Raw genomic sequence first — 15,006 nt, 5'->3', positions numbered from 1 at the left:
GGCAAGGTGTGCGGCAGTGTCGGCCGCACGCCATCCCGGGACTGCGAAACCAGAAGTGGAGAAACAGAAGCAGACGAGTCCCACATCCAGGGTCCCAGGATGGCTGGCTCCAAGCCCAGGGCCTGTCCCACTTCCCCGGCCACTCCAGGAAGATCAGCATGAGGATCGGCCGGCCCAGCACGGGGCGTGGGGAGGCTGCGGGCGGGGGGTTCTTCCAGGCGAGAGGTAATGAGCCCTTGACAGAAACTCATCAGTCTCCTAACTCCCCAACTCACTGTCTCACTTGGGCATTTTGCTGTGGGAAACATCTGTCACTTCTGCAAGATGAATAATACACCAGCACCATTATTAATGGATTTTTAAGTGGTGTTTAGAATCCACTTCATCTCAAATAAAAGAAAACGACATAGATCTTTCCTGGCTTGTTTAGGCCTCAGAGGCACTGGCACAGCACAGCTGCCACCTAAACAGTGTGGCTCCCGGGCTCCCCCCGGCACCTCACACAAACTAAGCCCACGCTGGCCCAAAGGCAAACCGAAGCGAGAGGCGCCGAGAGCTGGGGAGGGCAGGAGCAGAGGAGCAATTTCATCCACTGCTGGGGGATTTCTGGAAGGTCATTTAACACGATGCTTTAATAGCCTAAAGAGGGAAGCGGACTTGGCCCAGTGGATAGGGCGTCCGTCTACCACATGGGAGGCCCACGGTTCAAGCCCCGGGCCTCCTTGACCCGTGTGGAGCTGGCCCATGCGCAGTGCTGATGCACGCAAGGAGTGCCGTGCCATGCAGGGGTGTCCCCCGCGTAGGGGAGCCCCACACGCAAGGAGCGCGCCCCGTAAGGAGAGCCACCCAGCGCAAAAGAAAACGCAGCCTGCCCAGGAATGGTGCCGCACACTCGGAGAGATGACACAGCAAAAAGAAACACAGATTCTCAGGTCTCTGATAAAGATGGAAGCGGTCACAGAAGAACACACAGCAAATGGACACAGAGAGCAGACGACTGGGGGAGGGGGGGATAAATAAATAAATAAATCTTAAAACAAAAAAAATAGCCTAAAGAGGTTCAACACTTTGGCCCACTCACCCTGCTTTTAGGGATACTGCGTAAAGATATCATTGGAGATGTCAAAAAAGCTTTGAATGCCAAAGCTGTTCACTGTGACATTGTTTATAACGGTAAGAAACAGGAAATAACCTATACTACCAATTGGAGAACAGCTCACTCAACGGAATGTTCTGCCTTGGTTCAAATGTTGGTTGAACATGCCAGGAAAGCTTGTTCAAAAATTGGTCTTTCAGAGGTGGTAACAAATGTTTCACAACAATGCAAGATGGTTGTAGAGATGTATGGGAATCTTTTATGATGATATGCGTGTTTATTTTGTAAATTCACAACTTTTACTATATACTTATTGCTTATGTATGTTCACGTATGAATGATATACCCCAATAAAATTTTATTTTTAAAATGTTCAAAAACGTTGCCTACAAAGATTATTGCCTTAAGATCATTTGATTGGAAGAAGCAGAAACTTAAGGAAACTCGGGTCAAAAAGAGGACTATGTTAAGCATCAGAGGAACTGCCCAGAATTCGACTGTCAGCAGCAGTTGGGCCACAAAGAACCTGTCAGGTCCTCAGACCTGTACCCCCTCCCCGACCAGACCTTTTACCCCTGCTTTTCTCTGATGACAAATTTCTCTCTCTCTGCAGTCCAGCTTGGCAGCTCCACTCCCAGTTTACCTACCTGCCCTTCCAGCCCAGTCCACAGCTAGTTGATTCAACTCCTGTAGGTAGGTCAGTAGGTGGGTGGGTGATTGGGAGGAAGGGAGGGAGGGAAATGGAAAAAGGGAGGGCGGGGAGGGGGGGAGCCTGCTCCAGCCCAGCCAGCTCAGCGCCAGCACTGACCTAACAAGAAGAGGGCTGAGTGTGAGTAGCAAGAGGCGCCTTACACCGTGGCTCCATCCCAGGGCCCAGGCATCCCTGCTGGGTGCCCACCCTCGAGGACAGAAGCACCCCCACCCCACCTTGCGGACCAGCAGATGCTGAGCTCCTGCAGCAGGGACATGAGGAAGGAGCGCTTGGAGGCTGGGGTGGGCAGAACACGGCTGGGCAGGGCCCTGATGGAAGAGCGGAAGTCAGCAGCAGGGGCGGGTGCTTGGTGGGGTGGGGTAGGTAGAATTATGTACCCTGGGGGAGGAGGCACTGTTTTTCATCTTACTCCTTTCGGGTGGGTGCAAACCCATTGTAAAGAGGCCTGTAGAAGATGGTATTTGTAGTTGAGGTGTGGCCCAGCGGAATGAGGTTGGGCCGGAATCCTAACTCTGAGGCTTTATGGAAAGAAAAACAAGTGGAGAAGCGGAAGCTGGAAGTCAAGGGAACCTGGAGAGGAAGGAGAGGACATGGCCATGGCCAGGAAAGCACGCCCATCAGCCCGAGCACTTCCTACCCTGGGAGAAAGCAAGCCTTCCAGCCTCCAAAACCAATGACTTCCCATGGTTAAGCGAACCATGTGTGCTATTTGTCATAGCAGCTAGGAAACAGAGAGGTGGGACAGAGGACAATGCCAGGTGGCTGCCTGGCCCAGGTCGAGGACAGAGGATACCCACAGCCAATTGAGAGGAGCGGGGAACTCACCTGGAGCCTAGAGTTCCTGTAGGAGAAGATGGGGGGCTGGAGCCAACAAGATTTGGATATTGATGCTAATGCTACTGGTGAGACTTTCATGGCTACAATTCTTAGGACCACAGAATCCAAAAAAGACGGGGCTGTGAGCAACATCAGACATCTGGTCCAAACCCCACCTGATGCTGGAATCCCTTGCCACGCATCACAACCACGTACTCAAAGGCTTGACCGCTCCTAGCAGTGGTGAGCCTCCTGCTCCATACGGAAATTCATTCCATAATTGGACAGCTGACAATGGAAAGGTCTCTATGAAATTTTAGCCAAAGTGTGTCTAACTACTTTGTACACACTTTGGCCATGGATCCCTGATGGCCCTAGCTCTTTCTTCTGGAGCTTCATGAAACAAATCAGCAGCAGCCCCTGATGGCCCAACCGTCACCCTGTTCATGGTTCAGACCAGCTCTTCCAGAACATCGTGGACCCTCAAAACTGCAGCGGGAGCCACAGCGAATAGCACTACCTGCCGTCAGAATGGCTAAGATTAAAAAGCCAAGTGTCGGAGTAACCAGAACTCTCACCACCCTTGGTGGCACAACCACTTTGGCAAACAGTTTAAGCATTTCTTAGAAAGTTAAACATATACTTCCTGCATGACCCAGGCCTTCACTCTTAGGTATTTACCAAGAGAAATGAAAATACACAAAGACTAGTACATGAATGTTCCTAGCAGCTCTATTTATAATAGTCAAAAACTAACAACATTCCAAATGTCCATCAAAAGGTAAATGGAAACACAAACTGTGACAAATCCATACAGTGGAATACCGCTCAACAGTAAAAAGGAACACACAGTGATATGGACGAATCTCAAACAGGTCATGCCAAACAAAAGCTGCTAGACACGGAAGTCTACATACTGTGTGCTTTCATTTATATAAATTTCTAGAAATGGCAAACTGATCTATAGTGGCAAAAAACACTTCAGTGTTTGCCTGGGATGAGAGCAGAGGGAGGGATGAATTGTAAAGGGGAATGAGGACAGTTTTGAAGAGATGGAAAGGTCAGGCGTCTTGCAATGGAGGTGCTTTTGAAGGGGTAGACATTGTCAAAACTCACCATATCATACACTTTACGTATGATCAAACTATGCACTTTCAAGATGTGCAATGTATTTTAAGTTCTTTTAGAAACCCTACCATGCAATCCCCTAATTTAATGACTAACAAACTGTTGCCAGTCTGAAAGACCTTCCTGAGTCTGCTTTGATGAACCCTTTGTAATTAGCACATCGACGGATCTGATTGATGCTAACTCAGCCCCATCTCCTTAGCAGGCCTTGACTTTACGCATTTATGACTCGGGAAACTTTCTCCAGTACTTACTAAAGGTCATCCAGCAAATTCATGGCAGGGCCAGGACTTGAGTCCAAGTCTCAGGATTCACAGGCCGATTCTCCTTCCCCACAGGATGAAAAGAAATCAAAACCAATGCGTGTGGAGCGCTTCATGGTTCCCCAAGCTGCTTGACATCTGTAATCTCATTTCCTGGATTAATCCCATTTAACACAGTCGAGTGTGTAATGGATAAGATGGGGCAGGAGAACATACAGCTTGTTCATTTATGGCAGGCGTCTAGTCCGATGGCTTGGGGCCCATGCCAGACCAATTGTTAAATATCTTAGATATCCCTCCTGGGGTAAGCGTTCTGGCCTTTGGGGGCGGGCGGTCCTGGGCTGGAATCCAGGCACCGCCACTTGCTAGTGGGAGACCTTGAGCAAACTAATTAGCCCCGGTGAGCCTTAGTTTCCTCCTCTGTGAAATGGCGATAATAACACAAACTCCCTCCTAATGTTGCTGAGAAGATTAAATGGGATAACATGAGAAAAGGGCTTAGCACCAAGTCTGGCACGTGGTAAACACTCCACGGTCTGGCAGCTTGCGCCGTCAGGACCATCTCTTCATACCATCGCTACTAATATAAAATGGTCCCCATTCTACAGATAAAGAAACTGACGCTCAGAGAGGCAATGCAATTTGCCAAGATTAAACAGCGAATAAGTGGCAGAGCCAGGATTTGAACTCAAGTCCCCTGAATGGCTCCAAGGTCACCTGTCACTCCCTGGCACCACACTGCCTCCTGCTTGGGTGATGACAGGTGCAGCATTATTCACAATAGCCAAAAGGTGGAAGCAACCCACATGTCCATCAACAGATGAACGGATAAACAAAATGTGGCAGACCCATGCAACGGAATATTATTCAGCCATAAAATGAGATGAAGTGCTGATGCATGCTACAATGTGGATGAATCTTGAGGACATCATGTTGAGTGAAATAAGTCAGACCAAAAAGGACAAATAATTGTATTTCTCTTATGCGGAATACTTAGAATAAGCGAATTCATAGAGACAGAAAGCAGAATAGTGGTCCCAGAGTCGGGGCTTTGAAGCTAGGTACCCCTCAAAAACAGGTTCGTAAACTTAATCTATTCCCGTGGGTGGAAGAGCCCTTATAGATAGGAACTCCCCCCGCCACAATGGCCCCCACATCTGTTTGCTCCTTGTCTGTTTCTTCTTTAGGAGGCAAGAACCAAACCCGGGACTCCCGTGGGGGAGGCGGGTGTCCAGCTGCTCGAGCCGCATTCGTTCTGTGCCATGTTTTTGCTCACTGTCTTGCTCACTGTCTGCTCGTTGTTTGTCTTTTTTAGGAGGTACAGGGAACCAAACCCAGGACCTCCCAACTGTCTGAGCCACATCTGCTCCCCATCAATAGGACCTTTCCATCAGGTTACTTCAGGTAGGGCGTGGCCAGGATGGGTCTTAATCCTGTTACTGAAGGCCTTATAGGGAAGGGCACAGAGAGGGGGAAGAGCCACAGAGGGAGGAGCCAGGACCTGAAACGCAGTGGGACCCAAAAGAGAAGCAGAGGCCAGGAGAGGCTGCCGCGTGCACTGCCACGTGACAGGAAAGCCAAGGGCCAAGGATCACCGGCATCCAACCCCGGAACGCCAGTCTTGGGAAGAAAGCATCACCCGGATGACGCCTCGACTTGGAATTCTAGCTCACAACCATCGGCCAATAAACTCCCACTGCGTAAGCCAACCCATTGCACGGAATTTGCTTTAGCAACAAGGAAACTAAAACACCAGGAATGGGGGGACAGAAGCATGGGAGATATTGCTAAACGAGTATAAGCCTTGGATTGGGATGATGAAAATACTCTAGAAACGGTGGTGAAGGTCAACAGTACTGTCAATGCACTTTATGTCAAAGAATTGCCCACGGAAAATGGTTAAAACAATTTTTATCTTACATATAACAATTAAAAAGGAGTAAATTATTTTTTTAAAAAACCACAAGGACAAAATTGATGCAAGTGGTAGAGACTAAATAGTGATTATCTTGGGGAGTTATCAGTGGTGAGGGATCACAAGGGAGCCCCCGGATCCAGATGATGGTTACACGGTTTTATGCAGAGGCAAAAAGCCATCCCGCTGTACGCTTGAGATCTGTGCACATTCCTGTATGTAAATTATACCTCAGTTTCTTTTAGATTTTTTTTTTATTTTTTATTTGTTTCTCTCCCCTTCCCCACCCCCCCACCCCAGTTGTCTGTTCTCTGTGTCTATTTGCTGCATCTTCTTTGCCCACTTCTGTTGTTGTCAGCGGCACGGAATCTGGGTTTCTTTTGGTTGCATCATCTTGTTGTGTCAGCTCTCCGTGTGGGCGGTGCCATTCCTGGGCAGCTGCACTTTCTTTTGCACTGGGCGGCTCTCCTTACGGGGCGCACTCCTTGCGTATGGGACTCCCCTACACAGGGAACACCCCTGTGTGGCACGGCACTCCTTGCGCGCATCAGCACTGTGTATGGGCCAGCTCCACACGGGTCAAGGAGGCCCGGGGTTTGAACCACGGACCTCCCATGTGGTAGACAGGTGCCCTAACCACTGGACCAAGTCCATCGCCTATATCTCGATTTTTTAAAAAATCCCTCATGCATGCCCCGGCTCACATGTGGGTACATACATGAACACACGTGCATACCTGTGCACTCTCAGGCAGCACCTACCCAGGTACCAGTGTCCCATCCCTCCCCCCCGTGGACACTGGAGCCCCCCACACAGACACGTGCAGACACGCCTTCGGCCACTCAGACACAGGGGCTGTGCCCACACTCCCTCACACACAGCACCTGAGCACCTGCACACAGTTTGTGGCCGCCGAGAGACGTTCAGCCCAAGTTTGCAGCAGGACTTGCTGGAGAAAGACAGAGAGTCTGCAGCAGCTCTGCTGACCCAGGGCCTGGCAAGCTCCTCCCCAAGATTTCCAACAGGTAGGAGACATTTCCTCTGGTCGGTGGGGTGGGAGGGGGCCTCGGTGCTATGTCCGCAGGTTGCCCATCAAGCTACAGGCCCCGGCACAGCCAGCACCCGGGGGCCTGGGGGGGAGGAAAACCCAGGTACCGGGAGCAGCAGGAGGCCTCCTGCCCTCCTTCTGGGCCTAGTTTGGGCCAGAACAGGCACAGCATCAGCCAGGGAGCTTGTGAATCCCCTAGAAGATAAGAGTGGGGATCCCCAGTGAGCAGAAGGCTGGACAGAGAATCCTGGGGCAATGGTGGCAGGATAGCAGGTGGCCACACAAGCAAGCTTTGCAGCAGGCGAGTCCTACTTTGACTCCCAGCTCTGCCATTTATTAGCTGTGTGACCCTGAATTAGTTTCTTAACCTCTCTGGGCCTGTTTTCTCACCTATCAAATGGAGAAGATAATATCTCCTACATGGTAGCAATACCAGGGGAGGGGTGGAAGGAGGAGAGAGGAATCTGTTACACGGCATCCTGCACACCCTGGACATAGTAGGTCCTCAACAGTGCAAGTCATTTTGATCAAGAGCCCAAGACAGGAAGGGGCCTGGAGATCCTGGGCATCCCATGGACTGGAAAGGTCAGCCCCAAGCCCAAATGCAGTCCACAAATGCGCTTTGTTTGGCCTACACAGTGTCTTTCTTTTCTTTCTCTCTTAATTGTTGCCAACATTTAAAAATCAAATTTCACATTTAAAAAATCCAAATTTTCTGCCGCTCTTGCAAAGTTCAAAGATTTGGCCATACTGGGCCAGTATTCCCTCTGCCCTGCTCACCAGGCCCCTCTAGGCCAGTGGTCTCCCCCCTCCCCTGCCCGGGCCCTGCAGGTTCCCCCCCGTGCCTGCTCCTGCGCCTTCACGGCGACAGGGGGAACAGGGCTCTGGAGGAGGCAGGGACCCCCGAGGCCACTCCCAAGTCGGCGGCAGAGCTGGAGCCAGCTCTCAGGTCGCCCGGTCCCCGTCCTGCCCCCGTGCTGGGCAGGGAGGTGCCGAGGAGGGAGGCCGGCTCCTGAGCCCTGCACCCACAGTCCTCACGGGCAACACGGCCATCGCTGGGCACGAGACTTGAGTCTCTGAGCCTCAGTTTCCCCATCTGCAAAGTGGGATCACAATAGTCCCTCCTTCACAGGGCACTTCACAGGGCACAGGAAGAAAGGAGTGAACAGAGTAGGGTCCTTAGAGCAGCGCCTGCACGCAGCGGCTGCGCGATAAAAGCAGCCATGCCTGTCCTCAACAACGCCGGCCTGCTTCCCACGCCCCGCTGATTCCTCACAGCCAGCTGCGATGTCACCCTGCTTAGCCCCATCTGACAGATGAGGAAACTGAGGCCCGGGGGGGGGGGGAATGAAACTCACATAGCCCGTAAGTGATGGCACCAGGATTTGGGTTTTAGACCCAAATTCAAGCCAGGACCTTCTGCCTCCAAAATACTCGCTCTCCCCAGGCACCGGAGGCCTCTGCAGAGCCCACACTATCACGAGGGCAACTCTGTGCCAGGCACCGTCCAGGCACCAGGGGTGCAGAAGGGAATGCGGCGGACAAGGTCTCCAGCCTGAAGGGGCTCCCATTCTGGGTGAGGGGATGGGGGCAACACAAAATAAACAAATCGCTCAGGTTCTGGCAGTGGTAGGTGCTAGGAAGAAAAAATAGAAAAGAGTATTAGAGAGCACCTGGAGGGAGGCATGGTGGGTGCCTGAGCTAGAGCAGTCAGGAGGGCTGATTGGAAGAGGCATCATTCAACAGGAACCTGGGGCCGAGAAGGAACCAGCCATGCAACAAAGGGGCAGAGCATCGAAGCAGAAGGAACAGCCATTGCAAGGTTCCCGACTGAAATGAGCCTGGTGTTTTGCAGGCAGAGAAGGAAGGCGAGTGTGGCTGGAGCAGGGCGAGGAGGAGGGTGTAGCAGGAGAGAAAGCTGGAGGGGGAGTGGCATCCCACTAACCAAGCAACAGACGCCTACACCCAGGGTGCGGTGTGGGCACGCATTTCACCCTCCCCCGGCAGCCGGAGCTGCAGCTCATCGTCCCTCTGTCAGATGAGGACACTGAGGCTGGGGGAGAGGAAGGGACTTGCCTGAGGCCCCCCTGCCCGGGGGAGGCAGGTGTCGCTGGCCTGGAACTCACGCCTCACCCTTAGCTGGCTAAGTTCTCCACACCTACCACCGCCCAGAGGACAGAGCAGGGGAAGGCTGGCCTGGGGGTGATCAGAACGGGAGCAGAGGGCCATTTCCCAGCCCACAGGCTTCTTCCTGGGGCAAGGAGGCTCCTAAAGCCCCCGTCCCCGCAAAAGCATGCTTCCTGCTCGTGGGCACACATGCTCAGGCCCAGCCAAGGGACTGGCCAGGACCGGGAGAGCCAGTGCTCTTCAGATGAGAGGCCGCCTCCAGAGGTAAGGGCTCCCAGGCGCCAGGTGGCTGTGGGCACTGCCCCCCAAGCTCCTCCTTCCTTGAGGGGTGCACCCCATCACCCGGGCTGGAAGCCCGGGCAGTGTCTTCGCGTTGCCTCTCTCCCACGCTCGCTGCTTCTGATCTGCTCCCAAGCCCGCCCATTCAGAGCTCAGCCGGCTCCCGCCTCCCGTGTGTCTTCTGCCCTGGCTCTGAGGACGAGGACCTCTCCTGCTCTCGCGGCCCTCGCCTCCCCTCTCCACCTCATGCCTGAGACCCAAAAGCAAGACAGTGGTGGGGACTCCTGGGGACTTGGGGGTGGGGGACCCAGTTTAAAGAGAGACCAGAGCATCTGTGGGTGATGTCGCTATCTCAGGACACCTGCTGACTGAGGCAGACATCACCGTCCGACACACACACGCACACACACGCACACACGCACACACGCACGCGTGCTTCGAGCTCCCCTTTCATGGCTATCAGGTTGCAGTGACTCCGCTCCAAGACAAAACAGGAAATCCCACGACTAAGCCAGCCAGATGGGGGCAAGGGGCCGAGAATATGAAACCCCCCGATCTCTGCCCTGACCCCCCCCACTTCCTCCCTTCCTCCCCCACCTCCCCACCCCATCCCACCCCATCCCCCAGCAAGCTGGAGCTCAGCTGCGAGGACCCTCCCTGGCGAGAAGCCCACCTCCCCACTGACCAAGTCCTGCGTGGATTCAGGGTCCTGCAAGGGGCCTCGTGTCTCCACCTGTGAACTGGGGGCGGATCGTTTCCGAGGGTCTGTCCAGCTTAGACGTGCCCCGTTTTGTGGACATTTGGCCCCCAAAGACCCCATGGCTGGGAGGATCCCAAGCTGAAGGTGCAGTCAACAGTACGGCCAGTAGGGGGCACGCACGCCCTGTTTGCCGGAGGCGATGGGTTTAGAAGGCCCCTGGAAAGGCTGGACCCTTCTTGGTACCCCCTCCCCATTCGGGTTTCCATAGAGCTCCACGCAGTTGCACGACCGGCCTCTGTGCCTTTGCACCTGCAGCCCCGCCCCCACCCCACCCCCACCGCCAGGCGGTCCCGACATCCTTGCCAAGGCAGTGGACCAACTGCCCTGGAGAGCTGGGTGAGGCTTCTCACCCGCCGAGGCCCTGCCCCACCCGGCAACCGCCCCTCTGGGGCTGCTTCACCTGGACCCGCAGGGCCCGCCGCCGGCCTGGCCCTGAACAGGGACCAATGCGTGAAGGAAAGAGGGATGACCGAGGGAAGAAAAGCAGCTGTGCGCAGCCCGCGCAGTTCTCTAAAAACAAATAATTTGAAGCCAAAACTCCTGAGAAGGAAAATGATTTTTAAGAGGAAAACCCTTTTTGAGGTCAAAGGACTGCTGTGGGTGGACACTCTGGCAGGCTCCATGCTCTTACTTAATACTTATCTCTACCCCCATTTTGTAGAAGGGGGGAGAGGAAGCAGGTAAATTGCCCAAAGTCGCCCAGCAGGTAAGTGTGGAAAAGGAAGGATTCAGCTCATGTCTGTTTCACTCGAGTTCTGCTATTACCCCATTTCTGATGTCCCTTCCCCAGCAGCATCCTCTGGATGATCCCCGGAAGCAGACGCCACAGGCAGGCTCCGCGCAGACTGGCAACCCCAAGCGAACTTTTCACGAATTCCATCTTAACTCTCAATCAAACCCAAATTCTAGCCAGAGCCGAATTCTGACCCTCGAAATAAAAAAGCTGACATCTGTAACCTTTGGATGCAACATCTGTGATCCTCGCCAAAATCCTGCACGAGGCATATGGTCACCATTTTACAGTTGAGGAAAGTTAAGATTCCAAGGGGTCAAAAGATCATCACAAGTCACAGAGCTACCAGGGAGCAGAGGCAGGATGCCAGCCCAGGCTGCCAGTGTCCAAAGCCCCAGCTCCTGCCACTTACGCTCGCTTTCATCATCCTTCAGCACATGCTCCAAATGGCCTCTCCTCGCCACGCCTCGGTTGGACTCTGCTCCTGAGAACGTGCTGACCACACCCTGCCCAAGTCCTGGCTTCAGCCTGGTTTTCTGCGATTCCCACCCAAGGAAGCGGAGCTTTGGTGAACTCGTCCTAACCTGGGCTTGGAACTACACAGACCCTGGCTCTACCATGGACTCTCTCTGGGCTTGGGGGAGCCTTTAATAGCTCTATGCCTCAATTTCCTCATCTGTAAAATGAGATAAGCATGGTATGAGTGTCTGAGGACTACAGGGAAGACGGAAGGTAAAACTTCTGATACATTTAGGGCTCATTTCCTGTTATCTCCCTTCCCTTGAACCTCCCAAGACTAATCTGGAGGCCAGCCACGGAAGACTGCCCATTCATTCATTCATTCAGCAAACCTTTGGGTACAGCCGCTCTGCGAGGCCCTGTGCTGGGAAGAAGGGGTGGTTAAGAGGCTAAGCCTGCAGTGACACCTGTATGTCCACTGATGGGACAGGGCAGGTCGTTTCACCTGCCTATGCTTCCATTTATCATCTGCAAAATGGGGATAAGGGTGGCACAGGTGTGTTGTGAGACCTGGAAGTCATGCAGGTAGTCTTAGGCCAGCATTCCACACATAGGAAGAGCTCAGTGCTGGCAGCTGTTTGGATATTTTTAAGGAGTTTTCAGTGTCTGATGGGGGAGGATTCAGCTAACCAAATCATGGACATACAAGGGGACAGCAGCTAAGACTGGGCCAAACAGGGTATTGGGAGGACACAGAGGAGGGAGCAACTACCCCTGCCTAGAGAAGTCAGGGAAGGCTGCCCAGAGGAGGTGCTATTTGAAGAATAAGTAGGATTTCACCATTAGGATGAGAAAGGAAAGGCTTTCTGGCAAGGGGAACAGCACTTACAGAGGCACAGAGGCTCACGAGACTCCAGGAGAGGCTCTGTGTGGCTGGAGACCAGGTTATGTCTGGGAAGGTTTGGGGGCACAGAGCTGGGAAAATGGGCAGGAAGGGATGGTAAACGGGCTTGTTTGTCCCATCTGGGGGGGTTGGGACCCTTTCCTGGGGCAACAGGTGCCCAGACAGGTTTTTGATCAGGAAAGACAAGAGCCAGTTGAGAATGAAGATGGGGTGGCAGGGTCTAGGAGAACGGTGGGGGGTGGGGGGTGGGCAGGACCTCTGAACAGGCTGCATCTACAATAGGACCAAGAAAGTGGAGGGAGAGGGGAGGTCAGTGGTGTCATGGGGTGGGGGTCAGCATTTAGACTCTGAACTTTAGAGACCCCTCCAGGAAGGAGGGGCTGAGGGAGGGGGGAGTGGAGCAGGGGTGACCGTGACCCCAGCCAGCCAAGATCAAAGCTGAGGCTGGGAGTGGGAGGGGGGCTGCCCGCACACTGAGTCACTCCGTTTATTGGATTTCTGAGAAATCACTTCCCTCCCCCACGCTCCAGCAGCCAAGGCTGCTCCATTAAAGCCGCATCCTCAGTTGAGGGAAAAGGACCCAGGAGCTGAGCAGGAACTGGCTGAGCAGAGAGGGGACGCCTCAGGGTCAGCCCCAGAAAGGCCGCTGCTCAGGGTTGGCCAGGAGGGTGCAGGAGGGGCCAGTGGTTAGGGTCGTGGGGCTGGAGGCAGCCACCCTGCTTCAAACCTCAGCTCGCCCTTCAGCAGCTGTGTGGCCCGGGCCAGGTGCTCAACCTCTCTGCGTCCAACAGGGATCATCGTAAGGCCTGGGAGACCTAGCGTTCTGAGGGTTGTTGGATGAAACCATCCAGTGCTGGGCAGCTTGGGGGCCTCGGTAAGGGTGGGGTGCTGCTGCCAGAGTAGAGAAGGGAGTTACCTAATGGCCCTGACCCCGCGGCAACCCCCAGCCTGCAAAGCTCCCGGGATTAAGCCAAGCTCTCTGCTTGGCATCAGGGCCCCTCACGCCATGCCGCAGTTCCCTCCCCAGCCCCTTCTGCCAGCACCCCCCTGCTCCCCGCTCTGAGCCTCCACCTGCCTCCCGACACGCTGTGAAGCTTCCCACCTCCAGGCTGTTGCCCACGCTGGCCCTTCTGCCACCCTCGTCTCTGCCCCTGGTCCCCCCGATGAGCTCTGCTAGCCTGTCCTCTGCTTAGGGGTGCCTTTCCAGACCCCACCTAGCCCCCCCCCCCGCAGAGCGGCTCTCTCCTCTGGTCTCCCACTCTGCGCGCTGGGCTAATGTTTTGTCATGTATGATATACCCGTCGGCTCCTCCAGGCTGGCGACCCCTCGAGGGCCGGGAAGGTGTCTGCACACCAGGGTCTGGCACACCCGCGGGCATCAGCCAACCTGGTGACTACACGGGCACACAGGCACAGCGTGCCCTGACCGGAGCTCCATTTAGAAAGCACCTACAGGAGACAGGCTCCTGCCAGGTGCTCTGCACGGGGCTGCTCGGCCCGTCTCTGCCGTGGGTGAAGGAGGGAGCGCTGCGATGTCCATCTCGGAGGCGAGGCAGGGGGTCTCGGGAACAGTCACCGCCCAGGCTGCCCAGGCCGGAAGGACCGGGTCAGACCTGCCTTCCCACTGCCCGCGCCGCTGCAGAGGTGGGCCCGGCTCTGTGCACCTCGCCGAAATCCTGCCCGGCCCTGTAGCAGACAAAACGCACTGCCACCCTTATCTCCTGTGCAGGGAGTCGCCACAAAGAAGCAGAGACTCCACTTCCAACCCTGGCTGCCCCTAGAGACTTGAGCAGGCTCTAGAAAACCCCGGAAACGTCGTTCCCGCAGTGATGAAGGGAGTGCAACGGCTGCACCTGTCCAAGGTATGGTGAGAAATGTCAGGCACCCGGAGCAGGTAGCACCATGCTGGCTCCACAGATGACAGCTGTTGTTTTATCACTGATGTGCCTAATAATCACCCAAGATGAGCATTCCCCCATTTCATAGATGAGAAAACTGAGGCTCCAAAAGATGAAACGACTTGCCCAAGGTCACATTCGCAGTAAGTGACAGAGCAAGGACTCAGACCACCTCTTTCAGCGCCAGAGCTGGTACCTACCCCCAAACCACTCCCCCAACCAGTCCTCACCCCACAGGCAACAGAACTACATCAAGGGGCCAGGCCAAGAGCCGACAGGCAGCACTTATCCTCGAGCACTTACCATCGCCTGATCTAAGCACTTGTGCCAGCTAACTCAGTTACTCGCACAACCCTACGTGGGTGCTATAATTAGCCCCAGTTGCACAGCTGGAAACTGAGGCATGGAGCGCTGGCCCGACACACAAGTCCTCCACCCACACAGCTGGGAAGAGGCTGGGCCTGGCTTAGACGCCGGCACCCTCCAGGCCCAGGGCGCCCGCAGGCTGGCGGTGAGCTCGGGTCACAACGAGACAATGGAGCGCGCAGGCCGGAAGTCCGGCCCAGGGCGCTGGAGGGCGGGAATTCCCAAGGAGGTGGGCGGCCCAGCAGCCGAGCCTGGGGTCTCCCTCCGTCCCGCCCGCCTCCTGCCCGCCCATCCGGGGATCCGGCGGTGGGCGGGGCAGGGGATGCACCTCCCACCCCCCTCGGGGGCGCCCCGCGGAGGTTAAACTGCCGCTTATCGCGCCCCAAGGGCTCCCCTGGGGGCGCCCCGGAAGCCGCGGTCGCGCGTTTCGTTAATGACTTGGCCGCGGGCCCGCAGCGCCCGGCGCCCCCAGCTCCGCCCCGGCGCCCCCAGCTCCGCCCCGC

This window comes from Dasypus novemcinctus, chromosome 9, assembly GCF_030445035.2.
Source record: "Dasypus novemcinctus isolate mDasNov1 chromosome 9, mDasNov1.1.hap2, whole genome shotgun sequence".
Taxonomy (NCBI): Eukaryota; Metazoa; Chordata; class Mammalia; order Cingulata; family Dasypodidae; genus Dasypus; species Dasypus novemcinctus.
Note: the sequence above shows the minus strand (reverse complement) of the source record.